Source organism: Symphalangus syndactylus, chromosome 15 (assembly GCF_028878055.3).
Source record: "Symphalangus syndactylus isolate Jambi chromosome 15, NHGRI_mSymSyn1-v2.1_pri, whole genome shotgun sequence".
NCBI lineage: Eukaryota > Metazoa > Chordata > Mammalia > Primates > Hylobatidae > Symphalangus > Symphalangus syndactylus.
The window spans coordinates 18234053-18261760 of NC_072437.2; the positions used below are offsets into that span (position 1 = coordinate 18234053).

Here is a 27708-nt window from a genome sequence, read left to right on the forward strand (position 1 = left end):
CCACCGCGCCCGGCCGATTTAACTTTTTCATCTCCATTTTGGATGCCTTTCATTTCTTTCCCTTGCCTAATTGCTCTGCCTAGGACTTCCAGTACTTTGTTGAATAGAACTGAGAAGAGTGGGCATCATTGTCTTGTTCCTGATCTCAGAAGAAAAGCTTTCAGCTTTTCCCTGCTGAGTACAATGTTAGCTGTGGGCTTGCCATATATAGCCTTTTTTGTTTTGAGACATTCTCTCTATATCTAATTTATTAAGAATTGTTATCATAAGAGAATGTTGAATTTTTTCAAGTACTTTTTCAGCATCTATTGAGATGATCATATGGTTTTTATCCTTCATTCCACTAATTTGGTGGATCATGTTTTTATGTTAACTACGTTCACATCCCTGGGATAAACTGCACTTGATCATGGTGAATAATCCTTTTAATGTGCTGTTGAATTTGGTTTGGTGATATTTTGTTGAGGATTTTTGCATCTGTGTTCATCGGGGATATTGGCCTGTAACTTTCTTTTCTTGTAGTGTTGTTTTCTAGCTTTTATATCAGGCTATAATGGTGGCCTCGTAAAATGTTTAGAAGTATTCCCTTTACTTCATTATTTTGTGAAGATGTAAACGAAATCTATCTTGTTTACAGTTGTGTTTCCAGTGTCTAACATGACACCTGCCACATGTTAGGAATTCAAAACTTGTTTAATGAATAGTTGTATTTTTCCAGGTGTCAATATCTGAGAGTCATGGTTCAGAAGAATACTCCCCAGGTAGGGAGTTGGGTGAAAGAATACGCTATTTTCCTCCCAGGAACAAATGTGTAAACCTGGAGCTCATAAGGAATAGTGCTGCTGGGCATGGTGGCTCAAGCCTATAATCCTAGCACTTTGGAGGCCAGTGAAGGAAGATAGATTGAGTCCAGAAGTTTGAGACCAGCCCGGGCAACATAGTGAGACCCCATATCTACAAAAAAAAATTTTAAAAAATTGCCAGATATGGTGGTGCACATTTGTAATCCCACCTACTTGGAGGCTGAGGTGTTAGGAATGCTCAAGCCCAGGAGGTTGAAGCTGCAGTGAGCATGAATACACCACTGTACTCCACACCATCCTGGGTGACACAGCAAGATCCTGTCTCAAAAAAACAAGATAGCTCTTCCTTCTTTGGTGAAACTGTCTCGGACTTGTTGGGAAGGGCAGAGAGAGAGGGAGCGAATGAGAATAATACAACTATTATTGAGAGTAATACAATTATTATTTCCCTGTTGGAAAGAACTGTCATCAAGATCTTTCCTTAGCTCCAGGGAATCCCCCATCTCCCGCAGATCAAGGCCTTGGTCTTTCTTTTTCCATTAATTTTTACACAGTTCAACTATAAATACAGAGTATTAAACATGTTAATGCAAGTATAATCATAGGCCTTTGATATAAAAATTACATGACAGAGAGATCTTCCATTTGATTGTTATTGCTTTTTCCCAATTAGCATGAAAGACTTAGTCAACTAATAAAAGGTTTAAGGAACGAATGAGTCACTGATTTTTAAATGTTTTGAAAAATTTCCTTGCAATGAAGTTGGCAATAATGCCTTTCTATACAGCTTTAAAGGGGGAAATATGTTTTATTGGATAAATTTAACTTTCTTGGCACAGTGTCCCAATTATACATAAATGTTGGGCTTTATTAGCTGGCACCACTGGAATAGAACAAATCTTGTGATTATTTTAATCCATCATCAAAGGTGCTCCTAAATTCCATAGCAAGCATATGGTGAAGGCTGTGGCCTGCTGCCTGCTGCGTGTTGGAATAGGCGTGTGTGGGGAGGGACAGACTCAGAAACCACTGCAATAATGTGCTGCCTATCATCTTTTATTAAAATTTATTTAATTTTTGTTTATTCATTTTTTTGAGATGGAGCTTTGCTCTGTCACCCAGACTGGAGTCCAGTGGCATGATATCAGCTCATTGCAACCCCTGCCTTCTGGGTTCAAATGATTCTCCTGCCTCAGCCTGCCAAGTAGCTGGGTCTAGAGGTATATGCCACTACGCCCAGCTAATGTTTGTGTATGTGTGTATTTTTAGTAGAGACGGGGTTTCACCATGTTGGCCATCCTGGTGTCGAACTCTTAACCTCAAGTGATCTGCCTGCCTCTGGCTAGGTGGAGGCAACAGATATGGTAAGAAGTAAGATATATTTTCAGCATTTGCATTTCAATGCCTTTAGGTGGGGCATGAACTCTTCAGTTTGCCACAAATACCACCACATTCTATTGCCATTCATCAGCCAATTTACACTTTTATATTACTAGCCCTCCTCCAGTAAGACATTTGATTTTGAGACCTCAGTTTACAATCCTATTTCTCTATTTCCTAACTTCTTTGTTTTTCTTTTTCTATCATTTGAGTGAGGCTTCAGGTAATTTTTACAAAAGCGTAAATGAATAATATGCTGCCAGTCCTTTCTTATGTAAAATAGCCTTTCTGTTTTCCTCACACGTTACAGCAACTTGGCTGTGGGAGGATTAATGAGTTGTAAAAGTTTTTCCTTAAAATTCAGTATATAACACTCCCTTATCCTGTATTACTTAGTTGACAGTGTTGGTAGAATTTTGGGAAGGGCTATCATTAAATTTGTTAAGAACTCATAGGGTCCTGTATTAAATGATTTCTATTAGTTAAATATTTCTTTCTTTGGGCTATTAATTGCTACTTTTGTTCTTGATGATTCCTTATGAATCCCATAATTCTGAGAGTGATATTTTGCCCTCCATCCTTTATTTATTTATCCTTTTCTGCTTTATTGTTTACAAATCAATTTTTATTGATTTTAAATAACTTCTGGGAAAGATTCTAAAGATTGTTCTGTAAATCAATGATCCAATTTTCCCCAAGAGTTAATGCTACTTTTTGCTATCTCCAATGAGAATGGCAATTTTGTGTCCTGAAATTCCATCTTCTCTCCCCCTTCTATCTCTGCCTCTTGTAATGCCTTTATACATTGCCTTTTCCTGCTTTGTGATTTTCTGTTCTTCTTTCACAAATACAGTATTTACTTGCATCCTTATGTAAGGCAGCAGTGAGCTCTGCCTCTCAATTTTCATGATTTCCCTCCTTATTTTGCAGTGGTATAAATAGAGTCCATGCTATTTATATTTTCCATTTACTTTTTGTATGCAGGGGGTTGGAGGGGAACGGCTGTTCTAGCCCTGATAGTTTTGCCAATAGTAAGTCTGTTCGAGAGAGTGTAATTCCCACCACTCCAACAGCAGATTGCGTCTATTACAATTTTTCAGGACGAAAATTGGACTTCCTCCTATTCTGATTTCCCAGATCTCTATATAGTTACATCTTGAATGAGGAAAAACAGAAACAACTGCTACTATATCATTACTCAGTAGGTATCTCCTACGGAGAAGTGAAGAGTAGAGAAAGATAGGATGTGTCTGTATCTAGTTGTTCACCATCGATGGAAAAAGAAGTGATGCAGTAAAGGGGAAGTAAATGGATCACTTTCTATTACATCTGGAAAAATTGCTCATACAAATGGACCCAAGAAAGACAGTGATAAATCTCAGTTTACTGTTGCTTTTGAAGGAAAGATTTTTGCTCTGTTATTTAATCTTAACATGATGATTATAAAAAATACCAAGAGGGAGGAAAAGTAAAACAAATAGTAAACAGGGAGAGACCAGTATAAAGCAAACTGGAGGCAAATTGATGACTGTCATCAATCTAAAATTGAGTATCCCCCAGAAGATAGCTGAAGCATCAGATCATCAAGCAAAACTTCCCTGTGACACGTTTTACTGTGATTTATATGTATAATGAAAAAATGGCTTCGGTAGCTTTTCCTTTGCTTATCCCCAAAGACACTACGTTTCAATCTGCCCTGCAATCTGGATCTGGTTCTCTCTGCCTTGTCGTGCTGTTACTTTTCCACCCACGATGTGCATGCACGTGCTTCTAAGGGTAGCAGATAACTCTTGTTTGGTTATTTGTTAAACATCTTTTTCTCCTTCTGTGATGTTTACCTATGATTTAGAGAGAAAGTAGTTTGGCTGATTTTGTTGCTGGCTTAAGCTCTGACTTATTTCACTGCTAAAGTTATAGGATGACAGCCTGTTCCCTCAGATGAGCTTAGAAAATCTTTCAGTGATGTTTTTATGTGTGTTTTTTTTGTTTTTTGGTTTTTTTTTCTAGCAAACAAGATTGCAGTCCTTAGAGAAGCAGTTACCAACTGGACTTAACCTTTGTTGTAGTTTTGGCTTCATGGCATTATTCATGAAAATAGGATATGAAAATAAGTCTTTGTATTACAGTCTACAGAGGAAAAATTTAAATCCTGTTTTAAAAAACATGCCTTATTTAACACAAATATACCATATTTGTCTTATTTTCCATGAAAACTCACTGGTTTAGTTCCTCTGTCAAAATATTGCTCTTAGAATTTAAATGTGTACAGATACATATTTTCTTCATCTGGTGATGGACACTTAGATTGCTTTCAAATCATGGGTATTGTGAACAGTACTGCAATAATCATGGAAATGAAGGTATCTCTTTGATATACTGTTTTGCTTTCTTTTGGGTATATGCCTATCAGTGGGATTACTGGATCACATGGGAGTTCTATTTTTAGTTTTTTGAGGAAACTCCAAACTCTTCTCTATAGTGGTTGTAATAATTCACATTTCCACCGACAGTGTACAAGGGTACCCTTTTCTCCACATCTTTAGTGGCATTTGTTATTGTCTGTCTTTTGGATATTAGTCATTTTAACTGGAGTGAGATGATATCTCATTGTGGTTTTGATTTGCGTTTCTCTGATCAGTGAATGATATGGACCACCTTTACATATACCTGTTTGTCATTTGTATGTCTTATTTTGAGAAATGTCTATTCAGATATTTTGCCCATTTTGTAATCAGATTATTCAATTTTTTTCTTATTGAGTTGTTCGAGCTCCTTGTATCTTCTGGTTAATCTTTGTAAGATGGATCGTTTGCAAATATTTTCTGCCATTCTGTGGGTTGTCTCTTCACATTGTTGATTGTTTCCATTACTGTGTAGAAGCATTTTAATTTGATGTGATCCTATTTGTTCATTTTTGTTCTGGTTACCTGTGCTTTTGAGGTATTGCTCAAGGAATCTTTGCGCAGATGAATGTCCTGGAGACTTTCCCCAAGGTTTTCTTTTAGTAGTTTCAGGGCCTGAGGTCAGGAGTGCCACCTGCCAGGTGATCCACCCACCTCAGCCTCCCAAAGTGCTGGGATTATAGGCATGAGCCACCACGCCCAGCCTGGTTTGCTCTTGCTTTTCTTCTTCTTTAAGATACTTCATTAGATTGTTTATGAGATTGTTTCTTTTCAGATGTTTTCTTATTGCTTGTTAATGTCCTTTTCTTTTGAAGAACTCCGTTTAGCATTTCTTATAAGACAGGTCTGGGATTGATGAAATCCCTCAGCTTTTGTCTGTCTGCAAAGTCTTTATTTCACCTTCATGTTCAGAGGATATTTTCTCTAGATATACTATTCTAGGGTAACTTTTTTTCCTTCAGCACTTTAAACATGTCATGCCACTCTCCTGTCCTGTAAGGTTTCCACTGAAAAGTCTGCTGCCAGACGTATTGGAGTGCTATTATATGTTATGTGTTTCTTTTCTTTTGCTGCATCAGGATTCTTTCTTTGCCTTTGACCTTTGGGAGTTTGATTATTCAATGTCTTGAGGTAGTCTTATTTGAGTTAAATCTGCTTGGTGTTCTATAACCTTCTTGTACTTGAGTATTGATAACTTTTTCTAGGTTTAAGATGTTCTCTGTAATTATCCTTTTAAATAAACTCTCCACCCTATTCTCTCTCTCTCTCTCTGTCTCTCCTCTTTAAGGCCAGTAACTATTAGATTTGCCTTTTTGAGGTTTTTGTAGATCTAGTAGGCATGCCTTATTCCTTTTTATTCTTTGTTAGTTTGTCTCCTCTGACTGTGCATTTTTAAATATTCAATTTGATTTTCCTTGGGAAGCGTGTTGGTCACTGAAGTTCTCTATTTGACTGTCTTGTTTCCACACTAAATGGATCTTTTTTTTTTTTTTTTGTGCAATCACCCAGTTAGGAGTTGAGAAAATGGGAAGCCCAATATATTTTTATTAAGCAAGGAAAGCATCTTATTACATCCTATTCATCACTATGATCAATATTTCTAAATTATTTGCATAATATGAAATAATAAAAAAAGTGTTATTTCTGTGAGGCAGAGTTTTGGTTTTGATTTGTCAAGCTGAGTGGTCACTCTAGCTGAGTGGTCATGTACAAGTGACTTAATTACCTTACCATGCAACTAAATATGCATAGTTATAAAATAAAATAATTGATAATTCCCAAATGGCCTTTTGATGATCCTATCAGTTGAAATAAATCCAAATATCACATATATGTTGCTTGTTTTGTGCGAACTACTGTTCATGAAGATGTGGGGGAAATGTGACTTCAAAAGCCCTGCTATGCTCCAGAAACCGAGTTTTAAGAAGTGAGGTGGAGACAAGAGCTTTAGTTGGTAAGCAGTAGGAGACACGGTGAGAAGGTAATCTAAGGCCTGACTGTGGAAAGCTTTGAATACAATTTTTTATTTTCTCTAAGCCATGGGGAACCATGCAGCTTTTGAGCAGGCACATTTCATGATTCAAGCATGGGTTGTGTGGATGGGGAGAAACTGGAGAGAGCAGCAGACGCCTGGAGGCTCATGGACAGTCTAGATACAAAGGGAGGAGCTCTTGTTTTAAGAGGAGACAGGGGTTCTGCAGATTCAAGGGATATTTCAATTGAAGCACAACTAGGATTCAATAATAATTATAGCTTAGTTAGAGAAAGACACTCCGAACTCCTAAGGACAAGGAGAGAGTTGTATGTGAAGAGAAATATTTCCTTGTTAGAGCAACTTCGGAAACCCTGTTTGAATGTATCATTTGGAAATTCAGAAGGTTACTGGAGGGAATAAACATTGTGTTATTTATTTGGGTCTAGTAACATATGTAATGGGAGGTTTATAAACATGAATTTAAACAATAAGATATATTTGATGCTGAAAAATCCATGTTTGTCAGTGCCCTTACTTTTAATTGTCTTTGGTAAAATAGTATTGTTATTGATAAGGTAATTTAACTGGTTCTTTTATTTTTGAGTGCCTAATTTGTATCCAGTTGAAAATTAAGAACCTGATGCAAATTAGATGTCAGAAAAGCAATAGCTTTTTAATGTGTTCTCTAATCATATGCTACAGTAACAATGATAAAGGACTTCACTTACATAGTAAGGCACTTATTAGGTATTGAATTAAGATTCATTTTAAAAATAATATTACCACTATGAATTATCCTCCTATTTTAAATTCTGGGCATTCTACTATAATAATTGGTATGGATTCATGATACATTAATAACCTCCTGCTTAAAACCAGGATATATTTTAAGCCAAATGTTATTATTAATGTATTATTTAAGTGTATTATTTTGTGCTGACATTCTTAACTAGCTGTATATGAAATATGGTAAATTAGGGCCAAGAGCTACATCCACTATTCAAAATCTACATCACAAAAGTGGATTGGAATATATTGAAAACTGAACTGTCTAAATATGCTTTTACTAGAATATATATCCATAGGTAATGATTTTTAAAATGATTAATGGTTTATTCATTATGTTATTTGATAACTTGGTAAATTCCTGGTCAAATAAAAATGACTTTTATATTTTATATGCATATTAACTGTCCATGTTTGGACAATTATATATTAATAAATATTTATAAATATATAGTATACATTAACATATTATATATTTGGACAATTGTCTAGGTTTGGACAGTTATATATTAACTGTCCATATTTGGTTGAATCTGCAGATGCAGAATCCAGGGATACTGAGGACTGACTGTATTGTTAAAAGACTCAATTATACAAATTTAAAATGTGTGCTATAGAAAATGCCTTAATTTTAAGGCTACTATATGTATGCATATATGAGATGCATCCTATTTTTTGCTCTTTTTTGTATTTTAAAATAAACCATGTTATTTTCTGTTATCTTCCTTATACTTCTGGAATCAATTTCCATAACTGTAGGGATACCAATGTACCAGAAATATCTTGGAGTGTTTTAAGCTGTGTCATTGTATCCTCACAGACCCTGTGGACATTGTTGTTGATTGAAATAAGTTATTGGAATTGGAAGAGGCAAGTGTATTGGGCTCCATTTGACTTGAGCTCCTAGGAATGTAGCACAGTAGATCGTATATGAATGATTTGCCTTGAGCCACAGGTTGACATTATAAACACTTATAGTGATATATAATCCTGGAAGAAAGCACTATATCCATTATGGTTACTTCTAGAAGTACAGCTTCCTTTCTCATTGACATGAAATCTCTCCAGGCTTAATAGATGATGATGAATCTGGAGGCTGGGCTGAAAGACATTAATTATTTCAATAATAATATTATTTGGAACAAAGAACTGTGTTTAAATTTTTGGAATTTTTTAATGGAAACATTTTTATGTTGAAAAGAAAGTGACATTATATTATATATCTGATATTTATGATAATGATTAGCATTCAATTTTCTTTTTAGGATTCATATACAGTCATCTCTCAGTATCTGTGGGGGATTTGTTCCAGGAACTTCTACAAATGCTAAAATCCAGGGATACTCATGTCCCTGATACAAAATGGCATAGTATTTTCATATAGCCTATGCAGATCTTCAATATACTTTAAATCATCTCTAGATTGCTTATAAAACCTAACACAATATACACACTTTGTAAATTATTGTTATACTTTATTGTTTTTCACTTTTATTATTTTTTAAAATATCTCCTGTTCATGTTTGGTTGAATCTGCAGATGCAGAACCCAGGAATATTAAGGGCCAACTATATCGTTAAAAGACTTACACAAATTTGACTTTCGTGCTACAGAAAATGTCTTTATTTTAAGGCTACCTTTTATTTTCAGTTTTATGTTTTTCCCGTAAATATAATATATATTTATATTGTTTTACTTATATTATTTTGTTTTTTCAAATTTCCATATAATAGGTCAAACAGTTTTTATAAACTATCTTGGAGAAGGAACCCAAGTTGTATTAAACAGCTTATGTTTTTTAGTTACGTTTTCAATTACGTTGGTCATCAGCTAGCTCAGTATACTCTGACTAGGAACCCCTCTAAAGGCTATTATATCTGTCTTTATCTCAAATTAAAGATGTTTGATTTTTATGCCTTACTTCAGCTTTTACTTTGACTTCTGATAAGGCAGTAATGTTTTTCTGTAAAGAACTAAGGTACCACCAGGCATAAAACTGGGACAGTATTTTCTGTCCCAGTTTCATGCCTGGTGGTACCTTAGTTCTTTTCTAAGACCCATCTTAAATATACTTTCTTTCCTAAACCTATCATTCATTTAGCTAATGTAATCTTCAACATCCTTCAGCCAATCTGGGTGACTGGGTAAATTAAATGTTCCTTGCTCAAATCATTATTTTATTTATTGTCATTGATTTTTAAATGTGTACTTTAAAAAACCTTTTAATTATAGCAAGTATGGTTTACTAATTTTATTTTACTTAAATGGAAATGTCTCAAAAAATTCTTTAAAAACATTATTGCCAGTAAGCTGCATAATAGTTCGTCACATGACATGTCAGCTTCATTGTTGACATAATATATTAAGTGTTTTTTTTAGTTGATTCTCTTGCTTTTAGGGAAATACATAGGCATATTATATGCAAATTCTGACCGGTTTATCCACCTTTTATAATATTTGAAAATCTTATTCATGTTTTATATGTTATTGCATTACCTGTATCTTCAGATCAGAATAAAACACTAGTCATAAAAGACATTCTTTTTTCATGATTTTAATGGTATTGGGTTAATGTTTTAGCATTAAGAATGGCATTGCGAACTTTTTTTTTTTTTTTTTTTTTTGAGACAGAGTCTTATTCTGTTGCCCAGGCTGGAGTGCAATGGCATGATCTTGGCTCACTGCAACCTCTGCCTCCCAGGTTCAAGCAATTCTCGTGCCTCAACCTCCCAAGTAGCTGAGATTACAGGTGTGCACCACCACGCCTGGCTAATTTTTTGTGTTTTGAGTAGAGATGAGGTTTTGCCACGTTGCCCAGGCTGGTCTCAAACTTCTGAACTCAGACAATCTGCCCGTCTTGGCCTCTCACAGTGCTCAGCTTACAGGGGCATTACCAATTTATAACACAACTACTTATATTACAGAACTACCTATTTATATTACTATGTTTAGATGTTATAAATAGGAATATATCAATATTAATTTCTTGATTTTGACATATTTTGTATCTATGTCCAAAGAGAAATTGGTTTATAGCACCATTTTCTGAATTTTGTCCTATAGTCATTCGTTTCACTATGTTATAGAACATTAATAATATTCTGTGAATACAAAGCATTTTACAGTAAGGAAGGTTTGGAAGCACTGATCTGTATACCCTTGGAGATTCATAACCCTCATTATTTTATTATAGATTCAGAAATTCTATAGTGTAACAGCAACAAATACCTTTAAAAGCAAATTTCCAAATTCTTCTTAGCAGAGAACATATTTTTACTTGATGCAGATGTTATTACATAAAAACTGCTTCGATTAAAATTTAGGAAATGCTGTTGGTTTTAAACAACACCTTGGTCAAATTTTTGAGTGAAAATTATAATATTTTTGCACAAAACTAGATAGCTTTCACTTTTTTAGTATTGCTGAACACGTTTTTTCTTATCATTGAGAGTATATTCCATAATGGTTTGAAAGAATTCACAACTTAAAGAATAGCCTGGCTATGGAACAGATTGTGTAAGTTGGCATGACATTTTACATTTCTTCTCTTCAGGCATTCTACTCCTTGAATAAATTGGAGAAACTGAAATTTGTTTCAAATGACTAATTTCATTCAAATGTTTACATTTACCTGCTTGTTTATAATTTAAAAATGGCCTCTATATATTCAGCAATGGTTTTATTCTTCATTTTGATGTTAGTTTTGTTTTTCATTCTTTTTTATTCAGTGAAAATTACACTTACAAAAGGGTTTGAGTATGGTATAGAGAAGTTTTTCAGATCAACTTAGTAACTTAGTTTCTGTGTTACTAGTCATATTTTTGCTGCTATATTTATTAAATATTTGTTCTTTTTGGTTAGGCTTATTTTATTATTTTTTTCTTTTTGATTTCAATGCCTCATATATTTTATTCTTTGATTTTTGGCCTTTTTGGAATTTCATTTTGGGTATTTATTATTTGCTAGTAAGTAGAGTTTTCTATTTTAACGCCATCTGAGTATCTTTTCCAGTTGGTAGGCATGTTTAAATCATTTGCATTTATTGGCACAACTCAATTTCTTGGTTATTTATTTATATTTTATGCTTTCTGTGGTTTAATTTGTTATCCATTCTTATTTTTTTGCATAGACTTTTTGCTGTTGTTGTTAACTGTTATCCAATTACCTATTGCTAAATAACAAACTACCATAAACCTTGTGGATTGAAACATTTTTTTTTTTTTCATTATATCTCATACTTCTTGGTGTCGACTAGGCTCATCTAGGCCTTTCTTGCTTTGGGTATTCATGAGTTTGCAGTCAGATGGTGGTTGTGGCTAAAGAGTTCTCAGATGCCTCTTCATATGTCAGAAAAGTCACAGAGGATGTTACGTGAGCAGCAGTGAAGTTTTCAGCCAGAACACCTACCTGTGATCTCTCCGTGTGCCCTAGGCTTTTTCACAGCTTAGTGCTTTGTTCCAAGAACAAATGTTTCATGAGAGAGGCAGGCAGAACTCCACAGTATTGCCTTCTGTGACCAAGCAGTGGAGGCCACGTGTGTCAGTTCTGCCTTATTCTATTCATGAGACAATCACAAAGACTCTCCAGGTTTTAGAAGAGCACGTGGGATGGAAAATGTTGTGGTCATTTTGGGAAATACAGTCTGCCATGATAAGCATTGTTACCAGTGGTTACAAAGACTCATCAGACACATACTTAAACATATAGCATTATTTGTCTATAAAAGTAAGTAAAACCCACTATTTTTGTCTTTTTGGAGTATTCAAATGGGAGGAGTTTTCCCTTATTCCCCTCGCAGGGCGCCGTGGGGGTGTGGCTCGTTTCTTCTGTGCCCCACGCGCAAACCTCTAGGAGGAACAGGCGGACGGGCAGGTGGCAGGGCTCCACCCCACGCAGCATCTAGAGTCCAGTGTTTACAGCTCCCAAAGCCCCAGTGGGCAGGTGTTACAGTGCGCTCTTTGAGTTTTGCCGTCTGCAAGTGGCTTGTGTTAATCAGCTCAATTAGGCCTTCTGCCTTAAAGCAAGGACAGAGGGCTTTCTGTATCCTAGGTTCTTGCCCTCGTGTATTGGAGAAATCGGGTCACATAAGAGCTTGGAGAATGAGTGCAAGGTTTTATTGAGTGGTGGAAGTAGCTCTCAGCCGATGGCTGTGGAGCCAGCATGGGGATGGAGTGGGAAGGTGTTCTTCTCCTGGAGTCCGGCTGCTCAGCTGCTGGGCTCTCCTCCCATGGCCCTTAGCTGAACTCCCCTCGTCGTCTGCATTGTTCCGCCATCAATGACCTCCTGGCCTCTGTTGGTGTGTTCTTCTGCTGGTGCGTTCTTCTTGACGTCTAGCTACTTGTGTGTGTGCCCGATAGGGTCTTGGGTTTTTTTAGACACAGAATGGGATCGTGATGGGCCAGAGTGGTCCTGGAAAATGCAACATTTGGGCACGAAAACAGGAGTGCTTGTCCTCACTTAGGTCCATGGGCACAGGCCCGAGGGTGGAGTCCTCCTCGGCAGGGACCCTGCCCGCCCCTCTTGTATCAATATCAAGGATTTTTACTGATTTTTAAATTTCTCCTTTTTTATTTATGTAATTTAAAGTGACAAAAACATTTATCAGTTAAAAAACATTGAGGATAGCTATCAAAAAATGTGAAGCGGTGATATAACTCTGTACAACGTATTTAGCTTAGATTTCTTTCTTTCTTTCTTTCTTTCTTTCTTTCTTTTTTTTTTTTTTTTTTTTTTTTTTTTTTTTTTTTTTTTTTTTTTTTTTTTTTTTTTTTTTTTTTTTGACGGAGTCTTGCTGTATCGCCCAGGCTGGAGTGCAGTGGCGCGAGCTCAACTCACTGCAAGCTCCGCCTCCCAGGTTCAGGCCATTCTCCTGCCTCAGCCTCCCTCCTGCATAGCTGGGACTACAGGTGCCCGCCACCGCGCCCGGCTAAGTTTTTGTGTTTTTAGTAGAGGCGAGGTTTCATCGTGTTAGCCAGGATGGTCTCGATCTCCTGACCTCGTGATCCGCCTGCTTCGGCCTCCCAAAGTGCTGGGATTACAGGCGTGAGCCACTGCACCCGGCCTAGATTTATTTCTTTACAGGTTGAGTATCCCTTATCGGAAATGCTTGGGACCAGAAATGTTTAGGATTTTGGATTTTTTTTTTGAATATTTGCATCATATTATACTTAGCAGTTGAGCATCTCTGATCCACAAATCCAAAATTCAAAATGCTCCAATCAGCATTTCCTGTGAGCATGACCTTTGAATGTCATGCTGGCACTAAAAAAGTTTAGAGTTTTGGAACATTTTGGATTTCAGCTTTTCAAATTAGGAATGCCAGTCTGTATTTAACTGATTTTAGTCCTTGAGAATTTATTCATTATTTTTAATCTTTTGATTTGTTTTTTGTTTCTTTGCTTTCTTTTTTTTCTGTTTTTGTTTTTGTTTTTTTGAGACGGAGTCTCACTCTGTCACCCAGGCTGGAGTGCAGTGGTGCGATCTTGGCTCACTGCAACCTCCACCTCCTGGTTCCAGTGATTCTCCTGCCTCAGCCCCCCAAGTAGCTGGGACTACAGGCGTGCACAACCACGCCTGGCTAATTTTTGCCTTTTTCTTAGAGACATGGTTTTCACCACGTTGGCCAAGCCAGTTTCGAACTCCTGACCTCATGTGATCCACCTGCCTGGACCTCCCAAAGTGCTGGGATTCCAGGCATGAGCCACCGTGCCCTGCTTCAATCTTTATTATTCTGACATAGCTCATTCATTGAATTATTTAGAAGACTTGCATAGTTCCTGCATTTTCTAAGTCCTTGCCTATCTTTGAGTGCTCTGTGTTGCTTTTTATACAACCATACTCCAAGCTGGCTATTGAAAAAGCCTGTGAGCCACAGTGTTTTCCTTTCAGAGACATATGCGTTGCCTGCTGTTTGGTGTGGTCACTCATTGTGAGAGTGAGTCCTCTGTCTTTCAGTGTGATTGGTGCATTCTAAAGGCCATTGGCTTGCAGGGAGGAAAGAGATGCCACACTTGGTGGTATTGTTCTGAGGACTATTCCCCTATCTTGCTCCAGTTGATTATGTGACGATGTGTCCCTCCACTTGCCTCCTAGACATTCTAGACTTTCAGAGGACATTTCCTTCTTCAATCTCATTCAGTCTGCTCTAGGTCTAGAACACATTCTTTATTGGTTCTGGTATGTGAAGTAGCCTCATCGTTATTTTCTAGACCATATACAGCCCCCAGTCTCAATTTGGGAAAACTTGTTCGTTATTTCACTGGAGATTTGATGAGATGGAGCTATATACTTGTGACCACATAGTCATCTTTTTTCATAAATCTCTGTTTTTTTTGTTTTTTTTAGTTAAGACTGATGAAATTCCTGGTCTGTTGAGCAATTCGATATCATGAGAAATGCGACTATTTTAGAGTAAAAAGCAGTTAAGAGGTATGGCAATTAGAAACAACGTGTCATACCACATTGGGTTCGGACTCAGAAAAATAAGCAGTAGGGGAAATTTCAGGGCAAATTTGAGTAAGACTGGTTATTAGATTACATTAAAAAACTCATTAAAATGGAGATATGGACATCTTAACTGAAAAGAAACTTACAAACTAGGCATTGCATTATCTTATTTTGAAAAAATGCATATTCATGTGAGTATTTATTGGGGATGACACATTAAGAGGTAATAGTGATGGGGAGAATATAATTGTTTTATTTTCTACCCTTTATATTTGTCTACTCTCTACAATGCAAATATACAACTTTGTTAATAATAAAATGCCAGTTTCATTTTTTAAAATAGGAATTATACACTTTATTGAGTTCATGGGCTAAGGTAAAACCCCTTGATGAAAGTTAACCAATTACTTCTCCTCAAGAGGGAAGAAAGATAAAAAATGAGTTGGGGCCGGGCGTGGTGGCTCACGCTTGGAATCCCAGCACTTTGGGAGGTCGAGGCGGGCGGATCACGAGGTCAGGAGATCGAGACCACGGTGAAACCCCGTCTCTACTAAAAATACAAAAAAAATTAGCCGGGCTTGGTGGCGGGCGCCTGTAGTCCCAGCTACTGGGAGAGGCTGAGGCAGGAGAATGGCGTGAACCTGGGAGGCAGAGCTTGCAGTGAGCCAAGATTGCGCCACTGCACTCCAGCCTGGGCGACAGAGCAAGACTCCGTCTCAAAAAAAAAAAAAAAAAAAAAAAAAAAATTGAGTTGGATTACTGAGAAAATCAAAATAGATGTCTTCTTTGTGGGAGAATGTGTTTAGATTTTATTTCCATGTTATTCACTTTCTGTATGTGTCAAGGAAGTCCTTAGAAAACCAAGAGATTGTTAATAAAATAATCCTTTTTTCAGTATTTGACTAAAATCTCTGCTTATGTCAGTAACCATCACATTCATATAAGCAGGAGCCATGCTGTGGTGGCTGTGGCTGTCACAAAGCCTTAGCTTCTCTGTAGCAATGTTTGATTATAGAGACTCATGTCCTTTGTTACAAGTGCTAATGAAAATAATAAAAGCTTCACAGATTTCAGGTCCATCTGCCTTGAACATGTTCTTGGCAAATTACATGTTCTGAGCTGGTGGTTGAGACACAACAATAATAAAGTAATGTGATTATCAGTGGAGGAATTTCAGAGGCTTCCACAAATTAACCCCAAAGTATGGTTAGTGATGGAAGGTGATCCCAACATTCAGCACTTGGAGAAATTAAGACACTTCAAGAATTAACCCAAGGTCTAAAATATTCTATTAATTTAATTGGGAATAAATTCCTTACAGTGGTTAAATGTATTCAATCACTTTATTTATCATCTATCTATTCATTTATTGAAGAAATACTTTTCAGTCAGCACTGAATTATGCATTAAGAAATTACTGTCAACAAAAATAAATTCATGGCCACAGATGATTACAATGCACTATTCATGCCATAAATAGCTATTTACCCAACAAATATTTATTGCATGCTCCCTATGTTTCAAATACTATAATGGTCACTGAGAATACAGTATTAAAAAATAGATATGGTCCTTGTTCTCATACTAACTATATTCTGATTAGGGAAGAGATACTTTAAAGTATTAATCTTATAAGAAAATATTATTATTAATAGCAGAATTACTCCATCCAATTGTGGGGCCTGAGGCAGGACTGCAAATGGAGACTATATTCCATACACGTAAAAAGCTAAAGTTATCAATCAGACTCACAAACTGTTGGCTGAAATGTATTCTTTCCTACCCTGACAAATAAGCCTTCATCACAACAATTTGTAAAATATTCATTAAACTATAAGATTTTTATGACTAAAATTTAGTACTAAAGGTGACTGAATCTAGTTATCATTGCTTATTTTTTTCATATTCTGTTAATAGGTCAGTTATCTTGTGTTCATAATATGATAAAAAATTCATAGTTGATAAACAATTATGTCATTACCCCTTTGAATTTACTTTTTCTGCTTTCATTTTAGCAAAATCACTAATTAAGCTAATATAAAAACAGTCACATAAATCATATTTTATTGGCAGCAATGATCTAAAGAATTCAGAAATAAAATGTAACTGGATTCAAATTGTATAAAATTTAAGTGTCATAAAAATATGTCAAAGCAAATTTTAAAAGTTGAAAAACAAATTATTTATATAATATACTAAATCATTACTTTTCTAAAATTCAAAATTACCTATTACAATAAAAGGGAGAATACTAGTTATAATATATTTCTATTGAAATTATTTTAAGAATTTCATTATATTTTATATAAATATAAATTATATTCATTTTAGTTTTATAATATATTTGTATCTGTATTATATTTTACATATATATTAACAATATAATTCTGGTATTCATTGTTGAATCACTGTAGGTTCCTGATTCTCATGTTCTTTCTAGACCTATTCATATTTAAATTTAAGACAAAAATACAGCTTTTAATATTATGAAATGTTTCTTAGTTGTCATGTGCAACTATTGCATATAATTTGCTGTATTGCGAGTATTTATGGAACCACAAATGAGAACATGAAGTAGGAAAATGGGCACTTAGCACTTTGGAGAAATTATGTTTTATTATGTAAGTATCTACTGCATCCATATTCTCCGAGAAGAAGGATTTGACAAGTTAATTAATGTGTCTTTTTTATACCAAGAGCACAGAAGTGTTAATCTCTGCTGTTGGTAGTGGCACAAACTGAAAACTCTCGCATCAGTTGGACAAAATATAGCCTTTGCTTTGAAAACAAAGGTAAATGATTGTTGAAATATGTTTCTTTGAAAATACAGGTAGTCTCAAGGGCAGATAAGAGTTACAGGCTGTGTCAATGGCTGGCAAATTTTTCTGTCATGGGCCAAATAGTTTTGTCTTTCTGGGCCATTTGTAACAAATACCCAACTCTGTCACTGTAGTGCAAAAGCAGCTGTAGACTATATATAAATGAATGAGCATAGCTGTGTTTCAATAAAGCTGATGTGATTTGTCTGTGTCCCCACCCAAATCTCATCCTGAATTGTAGCTCCCATAATTCCCACATGTTGTGGGAGGGACCCAGTGGGAGATAATTGAATCATAGGGGCAGTTATACTGTTCTCATGGTAGTGAATAAGTCTCATAAGATGTGGTGGTTTTATAAGGGATTTCCCTTTTCCCTTGGTTCTCATTCTATCTTGGCTGCTGTCATGTAAGACGTGACTTTCACTTTCTGCCATGATGGTGAGGCCTCCCTAGCCACGTGGAACTGTGAGTCCATTAAACCTCTTTTTCCTTATCAATTACCCAGTCTCGGGTATGTATTTATCAGCAGTGTGAAAATGGATTAACACAAAAGCTTTATTTGCAAAAATAGGCAGGCTGGGTCTGGCCCAAAGAGCTGTGGTTTGCCACCCCCTGTGTTGTGCTATGCCGCCACTGAACATTGAATCTCAAGTGGCAGAAGTACCCATGTCTCTTTTAATAAATGTATCATGAGTGTGGTATTAATATGCTGAAATTTGGGGTGCAGAACAGAGGCCTGGCTGCCCAGTTCTAAGGGATGATTTGTTAATAGAACAGGGTAAAGAGTCTAGATTTTATTCCAAGTAGGATAACAAGTCTTAGAATGGTGTTCAGCATGAATATGATATAATCTTAGTTATGTTTTAAAAAGATCCCACTGACTTATGTTTGGAGAACAAACAAAGTACTATGAAAGCACAACAAAGACAGAGATTAATTCCTCTAGAGGAAAGCAATAAACGTTTCACAGAGCAGATTAAATTTATTTGAGTCATAAAGGTTAAGTTGAATTTTGCCAGACAGTAAGGCAAGGAAAGGCATGTCAGGCACAGGGAATAGTATGTGCATAAGCAGACAATCAAAAGAGCCTCAGCATGTATTGGAGATGATTTTAAAAATTCAAATTGACTAGAAAAACATGTGCATGATGCATGTGGCAGGAAATAAGACTGAAAAACTAGGTTGGATTTTTGTATGCTACAAATGGGGCATTGAACTGTGAGAAACAATTAAGGAACTGGCTAAGTCTTTAAGTGGGTATGGTGAGATTTTATTTATATTTAGAAATAACTGTATTTCTCCATGGGACTGGAGAGTGGATAAAGGACTGGAGTGTGAGACAGGGATACCTGGTTGTGCAGTGATTCTAAAAGATGGGTGGTGAAAATCAGAAATGAAGGCATGGCTGTGGGAACAGAAAGCGGGAGTGATAATTTCAGAGGATTCTTTGGCAGTAATACGAGATTTGATTAATGGTTTCATATTGGGGATGAATAAAAGGAGGGATGACTCTGATAACTACCTAGAAAATGTAGCAGCAGTAACACCTTGCTCTGGTGGGAGGAGAGGTAGAAAAGGAGAGAAACATAATGACTTGTGTTTTGGACACCCTAAGTTGAATTTGAGTTTAGACATCCAGATGCAATGTATAGTAGAAAGTTGGAGAATGTAGAAATACTTAGGTATCAGCAGAGGGTGGATAGTAGCTGATGCCACAGAGTCTGAGAAAACCCAGGGAAAGTCCGAACACCTGACTCTCTAATTAAAATTGACATTAACATTGACCAATGGGAGACAGACTGAGAAGAGGTTAAGAAAACAGACTCTTTCTAATCCTGACAGTACTTCTGTGGCTAAGTATGCTTCATTCATTATCTTATAAGGGAGATGGCCAAATAGTGGTATAGGACTATCTTCCTCACATTACAAAATAGCTTTAGTAAAGTGTAATTTAAATATATAGTCTAAACATTACGTCCACTATAAAAGAGGAGATAAAATTCTAGGAGAGGACTCCTCTAAATATATTGATTTTTTAAAAGCACTGTTTGTGATAGATTATGCCACATCAAAAAGTGTGAGAAAAAGTTAATCAAGATCATAGTTAACTATTATTTCTCAAAATGTAATATTATTTCTTAAGTTATATTTTTAAAAAGTAACTCAGTATTCTCTCACATCAGCGATGACAGATTGGTTTTCTGTGCCTCAAATTTATCCCTTTCTGTCTTGTCTTCTTCCTAAGGATGCTGCAAAATCTATAAGTAAATGTCCATAGCTATGGTAACATATTTATCAATCATGAAATAAATATTGCTTACCTGCCTGCAATATAAAGGAATTTGAGAAGCAAAATCTCCTTCACTCATTGATTTAAAACTAGTTGAGTGAGTACTATGTGCTAGGAACTGTGTTAAATGTGAAACATAAAATGGTGAAACCCTTTACCAGAACTTATAGTACAGTAAAAAAAGAAACAACACAAATAAAGTAGAACTTAAGTTCTATTCACTTTTTATATAATGATACAATCATTCCAAAATTGCAACTCTGCAAAGTACAAGTTCTAAGCCATTATATGTGTTTATTAACTTCTCTGGTTTTTCCTCTGGGAAATTGACATAATTTTTGTCTACCCCAGAGCTTGTGTGAGACTTAAACATTATAAAGCAATAAGTAAATATCTAACACTTAGAAAGCTTTCTTATTTTCTTGATATAAGCATTTATTGCTGTACATTTACTTCTTAAAACTGCTTTTACTATACCCCATATATTTTCATAAGTTGTGTTTACATTTTTATCTCAAGACATTTTTAAATTTTGCTTTTAATTTGTTCTTTAATCCATTGGTTGTTCAGGAGCATATTGTTTAATTTCCATATTTTTGTGAATTTTCTGAATTTTCTTTTGTTATTTGAAATAATTATAGCTACCCCTTCTCTATTTTGGTTTCCATTTGCAAGGAATCCTTTTTTCCATCCCTTAACTTTCAGTCCACGTGTTTCCTTAAAGGTGAAGTGAGTCTCTTGTAGGCAGCATATTGTTGGATCTTGTTCTGTTTAGTTTTCTTTATACCTTCAGCCACTCTATGTCTTTTGATTGGATAATTTAATCTCTTTATATTTAAGGTAATTATTGATATATAAATATCACTGCTATTTTGTTAATTGTCTTATTGTTTTATAGATCCTTTGTTCCTTTCTTGCTATCTTCCTTTGTGATTAGGTGATTTTCTCTAGTGTTTTGCTAAGATTCCTTACTGTTTATCTTTTGTGCATCTGCTATTGGTTTTTGCTTTGTGGTTACCATAAGGCTTACATAAAACATCTTATAACAGGGTATTTTAAGTTGCTCTACTCCATTTCTTGCGCCACATGTTATGTTTTTGATGTTACAATTTACATCTTTTTATATTGTACATCAGTTAACATATTATTGTAGCTCTTGGTATTTTTAATACTTGTCTTTTAGTCATCACACTAAAGACCTAAGTGATGTACACACCACTATTACAGTATTAGAGTACTCCAAATTAACTGTCTGCTTACTTTTATTTATGAGTTCTGTACTTTCAGATGTTTTCGTGTTACTCATTGGCATCTTTTTCTTTCAGCTTGAGAAGCTCCCTTTACTATTTCTTGTAAAACAGTTCTGGTGATTATGAACTTCCTCAACTTTTGTTTGTCTGAAAAAATCTGCATCTCTTCATTTCTGAAGGACATATTTGCTGGATACAGTATTCTTGGTGGACAATTTTTTTTTCTTCAGCGCTTCAAATCTATCATTTCACTTTCTCCTGGCCTATAAGGTTTCTGATGAAAAATTCACTGCTACCTTATTGAAATTCTCTAATATATGATTTGCTTTTTTTTCTCTTGTTACTTTTAATATCCTGTCTTTGAAAAATTGGTTACAATTTTTCAATTTTTCAAAAATTTTCAAAAATCCAATTTTTGAAAAATCGGTTACAATATGTCTTGGTATAGTTCTGTTTAGATTGAATCTGTTGACCTTCTTGTACCTGGATATTTATATTTTTCCTGGATTTGGAAAGTTTTTAAATATTTTTTTAAAATAAACTTTCCAGCTTTTTATCACTCTCTTTTCTTAACTGCCAGGACTCAAACATTTGCTCTATTGATGTTGACCTATGAATCCTGTAAGCTTCCTTTATTCCTTTTCGTTGTTTTTCTTTTCTGATTGTATATTTTCAAATAACCTGTTTTTGAGTTTACAGATATTATCTTCTGAATACAGATAAATTTTTCTGTTGATGCCCTCTATTTCATTTTCATTTCGTTAATTGCATTTTTCTGCTCCAGAATTGGATTAATTTTTAAAATAATTTTAATCTGTTAAACTTTTTGTGTTGGTAATTCATTGTTTTCCTGATTAACTGAATTGTTTCTCTATTTTCTTGAAGTTCATTGAGCTTCCTTAAAACAATTATTGTGAATTTTTTAAGCATTTAATATATCTCCATTTCTTTGTGTCAGCTACTAAGAGATTATTATGTTCTTTTGATGGTGTTATGTCTCTTCGGTTTCTCAAGCTTCTTATTGACATTGATGTCTATGTATTTGGTAGAGTATTCACCACTTTCAGACTCTATTGGCTAGTCTTGCTGTGGAAAGACCTTCCTTTATGGGAGAGAGGGGATGTGAGAATGCTTGCTGGTTGTGGTTCAGTAGTTCTGACACCCGTAAGGGTGCCACTGTGTAGTGTTTGTGTAGCTCTATCAGCTAAGGTCAGAGTTGGCAAACGTTGCAGGGATCCTCAGCAGCAAACACTGTGTTATCCATAGTGGTAGTGAGCACTGGTAGGGTATTTGGTGGTGATGGCTGCCAAAGTCCTCCTGATCCCTTTTCTCACAGTGGGGAAGTTATGGCTCAGCAGGTCCTTTGGGGCACTGGGTCTGGCTTGTGGGTTCACTTGAAGTGGCAGTGGCACCCATGTCTGATGTGTGGTGCCTGCAGATCTGAGGCCTGAAGTACAGGCACGCACAGAGTTTCTGTGGCTCTGGGATCCAGGAAAGTAATGGCAATGATGCTCAGGGTACAGGCACTCCCCACTACCATGCTGGTAACATAGTGTGAGACATGGATACTTGTGGAGTAGCAAAGAGATCTGGAAACAAGATCACAGATGGGTGAGAGTTAAAAGTTGGGGTGAGGCCTAGCTCTCTATGGCAGCTGAGCCAGTGCCTGGAACATGGGCACATATAATGAGATGTTTCACATTGTGGGCCCTGTGCTTGAGACATGAGTGGACTTAACACAGCCCCAAGCCTGGGCCTGTAATGTGGGCACTTGCATATTGACCACAGCTCTGAGACTGAGATATATGGTGGTTTGAGAGAGGTGGTAGCTAATTTCCTGAAACAACTTAATATGACTGTGAGGCCATACCTGTCTCTGGTATTCCCCATCAAGAATGGCTGTTGGTTACCTCAGTGGCAAGATATGCCAGTATCCTCTGCAGATTAGACCACAGGCTGATATTGATAGGTCCACCTTTCTTCTTTGGTCCTAGCAGTCTCCTGGTGTCTCAGGTATGCTGATCCTACCAGTGATCATTTCTGTATCAATATTCTATGTTTTTTTCTCTCTATTGTATTGCTGCCAATTTTTTCATGAGCCCTTGAGCCTTCCCTGGGTTTATCTGATTTTGAGTAGCTATCTGCGCTTTTTCTTCTTGTGTGTGTGGGATGAAGGCTTATCTCTTACTCTACCATATTTGTGACATCATCTTGGTGACATCTTGGTGACTTGATATAGTCCACCATTTACATTGAGTCTTAAGGAATCTGTAGATTTATTAATTTTATTTCTCAATCCTCATTATTGGACAGAACATCAGCTTATTCCTAAGAAATATATGGGCATCTTGAAAGCTATCATTGTTGGATGTTTATAGGGTGCTAGGTATTCAATGTTTGTAGTTGCTACAAGTTCTACAATGATCTGCAAAAGTTCGTGGTTATGGTGATGGAAGGGATGATGACCATAAAGTGTGACTCCAAAACTATATAGTTTTGTTTCTTTGCTTATAAGAGCTTCCCCATCCCCCAAGGTGGTTTTATGTATAAGTTACAGAAAGCTTTTAGTTTTATGAGCTTATTAATCTATTCATCTATACTGTCTCCTGATACAGATGGAAGGATAAGTACATCCTAGAAATTTCTCATTTATTTTCCTCTTAACACATGTGAATCATCCACTCAGCCTTGAAAGGAAATAAAATACCTTGGACTTTGCCATGTTCTTTCTATATATTTTTATGCTTTTATAACTAAGAAATGGAACACTAAGTCTCAGCAGCATGTTGCTGAAACAACGCCATTGCATTAGTTTGCTAGGAGGGCTGTCTCCTAGCCTTAATCCATCCAAACTGGTTGGATTAAGCAATTGAAATCTATTGTCTCACTGTTGTGGAGGTTATAAGTCTGAGATCTAGGCATGAGTGGGGTTGGTACCTTTCAGTCATATGAAATAGAATATGTTTGATGCCTCTCCCCTAGATTCTGGTTTGCTGTCAATCTCTTTTGTTCCTTGGATTGTGGACAGCTCTCTCCAATCTCTTCCTTCATGTTCCCATGACATTGTGTATTTGTGTGTTTGTGTGTGTGTGGGGGTGCATGTGTGTAAATTTCCACTTTTTATAAGGATGCCAGTCATATTGCATTAGGGGCATATTCTCTCCCTGTATGAGCTCATCTTAATTTAACTAATTATACCTGTAATAATCTTATTTCCAAGTAAAGTCACATTCTAAGGTACTGGTGGTTAGAACCTTAATATATGAATGAGGAGAGTAAGATGCAAACAGTAACGCTCAGGCAAGCAATCAATGTTTATTTAATGATGATTTGGACTTTTGGAAATCCAGTTCTGTCTCCTATTTTTTGTTGTTTTGAAGTGAACATATTATTTGAAGACTCAAAATCAGTAATCCCATTCAAATCAAAAAGAAGGGTTTCACAGAGACTGTGAGGCCCAATGACACTGGGTGCTCAGTCCTGGAATAATGATTTTAAAGTCAATAAAAATTTGATTTTCAGATTTATTTTTGTCAAGAAAGAGCACATTTGTTGACTGGTTAAAACTCAGAATGTAGAGGTAAAAGACAGGACATTTAATTGTGCAAATCAAAGTTTGTGTCTTTTATTTAAAAATTATATATAGCCTATAAGGATTTTCTGGCATGTTCAAAATTAATATCCTTTCATATTTATATTGATTATATTTTTCTCCTAAAATTTTCCTTTAAAATGTTTGGAGTTTCTGTGACTATTGATTTTTCACATTGTTTTCTCAGGAGACATATGTCTTAGTTTTTTATTTTGTATCATAATTTTTGCCCTTTCTTGGAATCTAACTTTTTTCTTCCATTATCAACTGAAATACAGCAATATCAAAAAATTGCTGTTTTAGGAAGGGAAGTTATTCCGATTTAAATAATTAATGTGACAGTATCTGAGGAATTAGAGTTGGAATCCAGAGTAATGAATAGGAGAATCCTCTTTTTCTCCATAGCTGGGGAAGCAAAGGCTAAATAACATAAGGAATGTGCCTCAGTGAAGACAGCCTTGATTCTGGAATTGGGCACAAACTCTGGCTACTGTACGTTTCCAAAGGTCAGTGTCATTCTTCCCCCGAAAATGTCTTCCCAGTGAGTTATTTCAAATAGCATGGGCCTGCTCCTTTTCACACAGGTGCAGCGTCGTCATCCCCAGCAGGTAACACTTACGTGGCACGAAGTATTGCCCAGGTAGGATGAGGAGTGGAAAGTTAATTCTGGATTTGGAACTGGAAGACTTTCAGATCTGTCATACACGACAGCGGGCAAGTCACTGAACTTCTAAGCCTTAAGTGACTCCAACTCTAAGATGGAAATTATAACTTACCTCCCAAGGTTGTGGGCATGAAACATGGAAACCAAAGTGAAAGATGTAACAAAAAAATGAGAATTACTGCATACTAACCACAAGGTATCAGGCACTCTGCAAACTCTTCTTCATGTGTCAATTATCCCATACAATCTTCATAGCAACCATGCAGTACAAGTATTTATTATTCCCTCACACCACCTTTTTTAGAAGACAAAAAATAAGATTGGTACTTTTCCTAAGATTGCAACAGCTTTTGAACAGCAGAGCAAGGTTATGACCTGAGAGCCATGCTGTTTCCTCATCTACCACATCATTAAACAGCTTGAACTGGGCCATTCAGCCAAAAGAAACCCAGTCATAGAAGCCTAGAGCAAGTAATTTCATGGAATACAAACTCTCTTAAACTCTTCAGAGTAAACTTCAGTTACAAATGAAAACTTTATATCAGCTGCTGCTTTTTTTTTTTTTTTTTTTTTTGAACAACTAAGATAATAAACCAGGCTTAAAAAGTCTCCTTCTAAAGGAATTGGCACCATACCAACTAAAAGGGTCCATACTCTTTTCTCATAAAAATATATTTTTTTGCTTCTAAATAGAAGGCATGAAAAGTGGGTTAACATTTCCCTTTTAATGTTGAGAAAAACTATTTGTAAAGATGATATATTTTTTTATTATACTTTAAGTTTTAGGGTACATGTGCACAACGTGCAGGTTTGTTACATATGTATACATGTGCCATGTTGGTGTGCTGTACCTATTAACTCATCATTCACATTAGCTATATCTCCTAATGCTATCCCTCACCTCTTCCCCCACCCCACAACAGGCCCTGGTGTGTGATGTTCCCCTTCCTTGTCCAAACGTTCTCATTGTTCAGTTCCCACCTATGAGTGAGAACATGCAGCATTTGGTTTTTTTGTCCTTGCGATAGTTTGCTGAGAATGATGGTTTCCAGCTTCATCCATGTCCCTACAAAGGACATGAACTCATCATTTTTTATGGCCGCATAGTATTCCATGGTGTATATGTGCCACATTTTCTTAATCCTTTAAAACGTTTCAATCGTTATTTTGTCCTGAACAGGCCACTAATTTTTCTTAAAAGGTACAGCTAAATCTCCCTCAAGAGCAGAAATGATTACAATAAGACTCTTTTAGGTTTGCATTATTATTCTAATTATTCTTAAACTAAAATTTTGAAGCTGCCAAGATGTATGTTTGTGTATGTGTGGGATGGTAGGAAGGGGATAAAATGGTTAATTTTTTATATAAAGCAAAAATGACCTTTTTGGATGACATTTCCTGCTGTCCATATGTATTGTACTTCTAAATTTTCTCATTTAAATATTTTGTTCTCTTCTTATTTAGGCTACAACCCAGAAAAAAATATAGTATTTATTCATTTTTATGTGTGAATTTTCTATTTGGAGTATACTTCGCCAATTCCTATCCAGAGTTGTACGATTTTGATTCTTTGAATACTATAAAATAACACACTCTTAACAATTTTGTGCTAAAATGTAACACTAACCTGACACCTCCCCAGTATATCCATCTGCTAAGGTGGTTTGGTGACCAATTAATATTTGTTTCTTAAGTAATTATGACAGCAGTGCCCATGAAGAGGCATTCATTATTGGAGTGGCAACATTTATTCTTAACTAAATTATCAATGTAGAAATTATGCTTCAAATATAGCAAATGCATTTATTTACATTTTTAAAATCATCACTTGCTAATGGTAGAAAAGATATTAGGGCTTTTCATCTATCCACCTGTACTTTTCAACAATTTTCTGAAGATGTGATAAAGTAATTTCAATAAACCTTTTTAATATATTCCACCTTTTATTGGATATCACCGTCAGCACTCACAATTTGTTAATTGTGTCATTTGAGGTAGGAACAATGAAAGCAAAATGGTAGTTTAACAAAACAGTGCATTAAATTGTCAAATAAGGATTTATGACTGAGACCCCAGATTTAACCTGGGTATCTATACTCACTTTTCCTATTTGCTGCAACATCATACTCCTGCTTTTTGTAGTTCCCCGTTTAATTCATGTTTCTTTAAAATAGTAATAACATGTGAGAGCTTTTCTCTTAGTGTTCTTTATATTAATAAACTCAAAAATATTTTCTGACGATAAGCATTAATTTTCCCATGCCATTATGCACAAACTTTAATATTAATAATGTTTATTTG

The 27708-nt window shown here is 35.8% G+C and overlaps 1 protein-coding gene across 7 annotated transcripts in view; it reads left to right on the forward strand.

Moving 5' to 3' along the window:
• The window catches only part of FGF14 (fibroblast growth factor 14), a 693770-nt gene that overhangs the window by 335535 nt on the left and 330527 nt on the right, over nt 1-27708 (forward strand). The window lies entirely within an intron of this gene.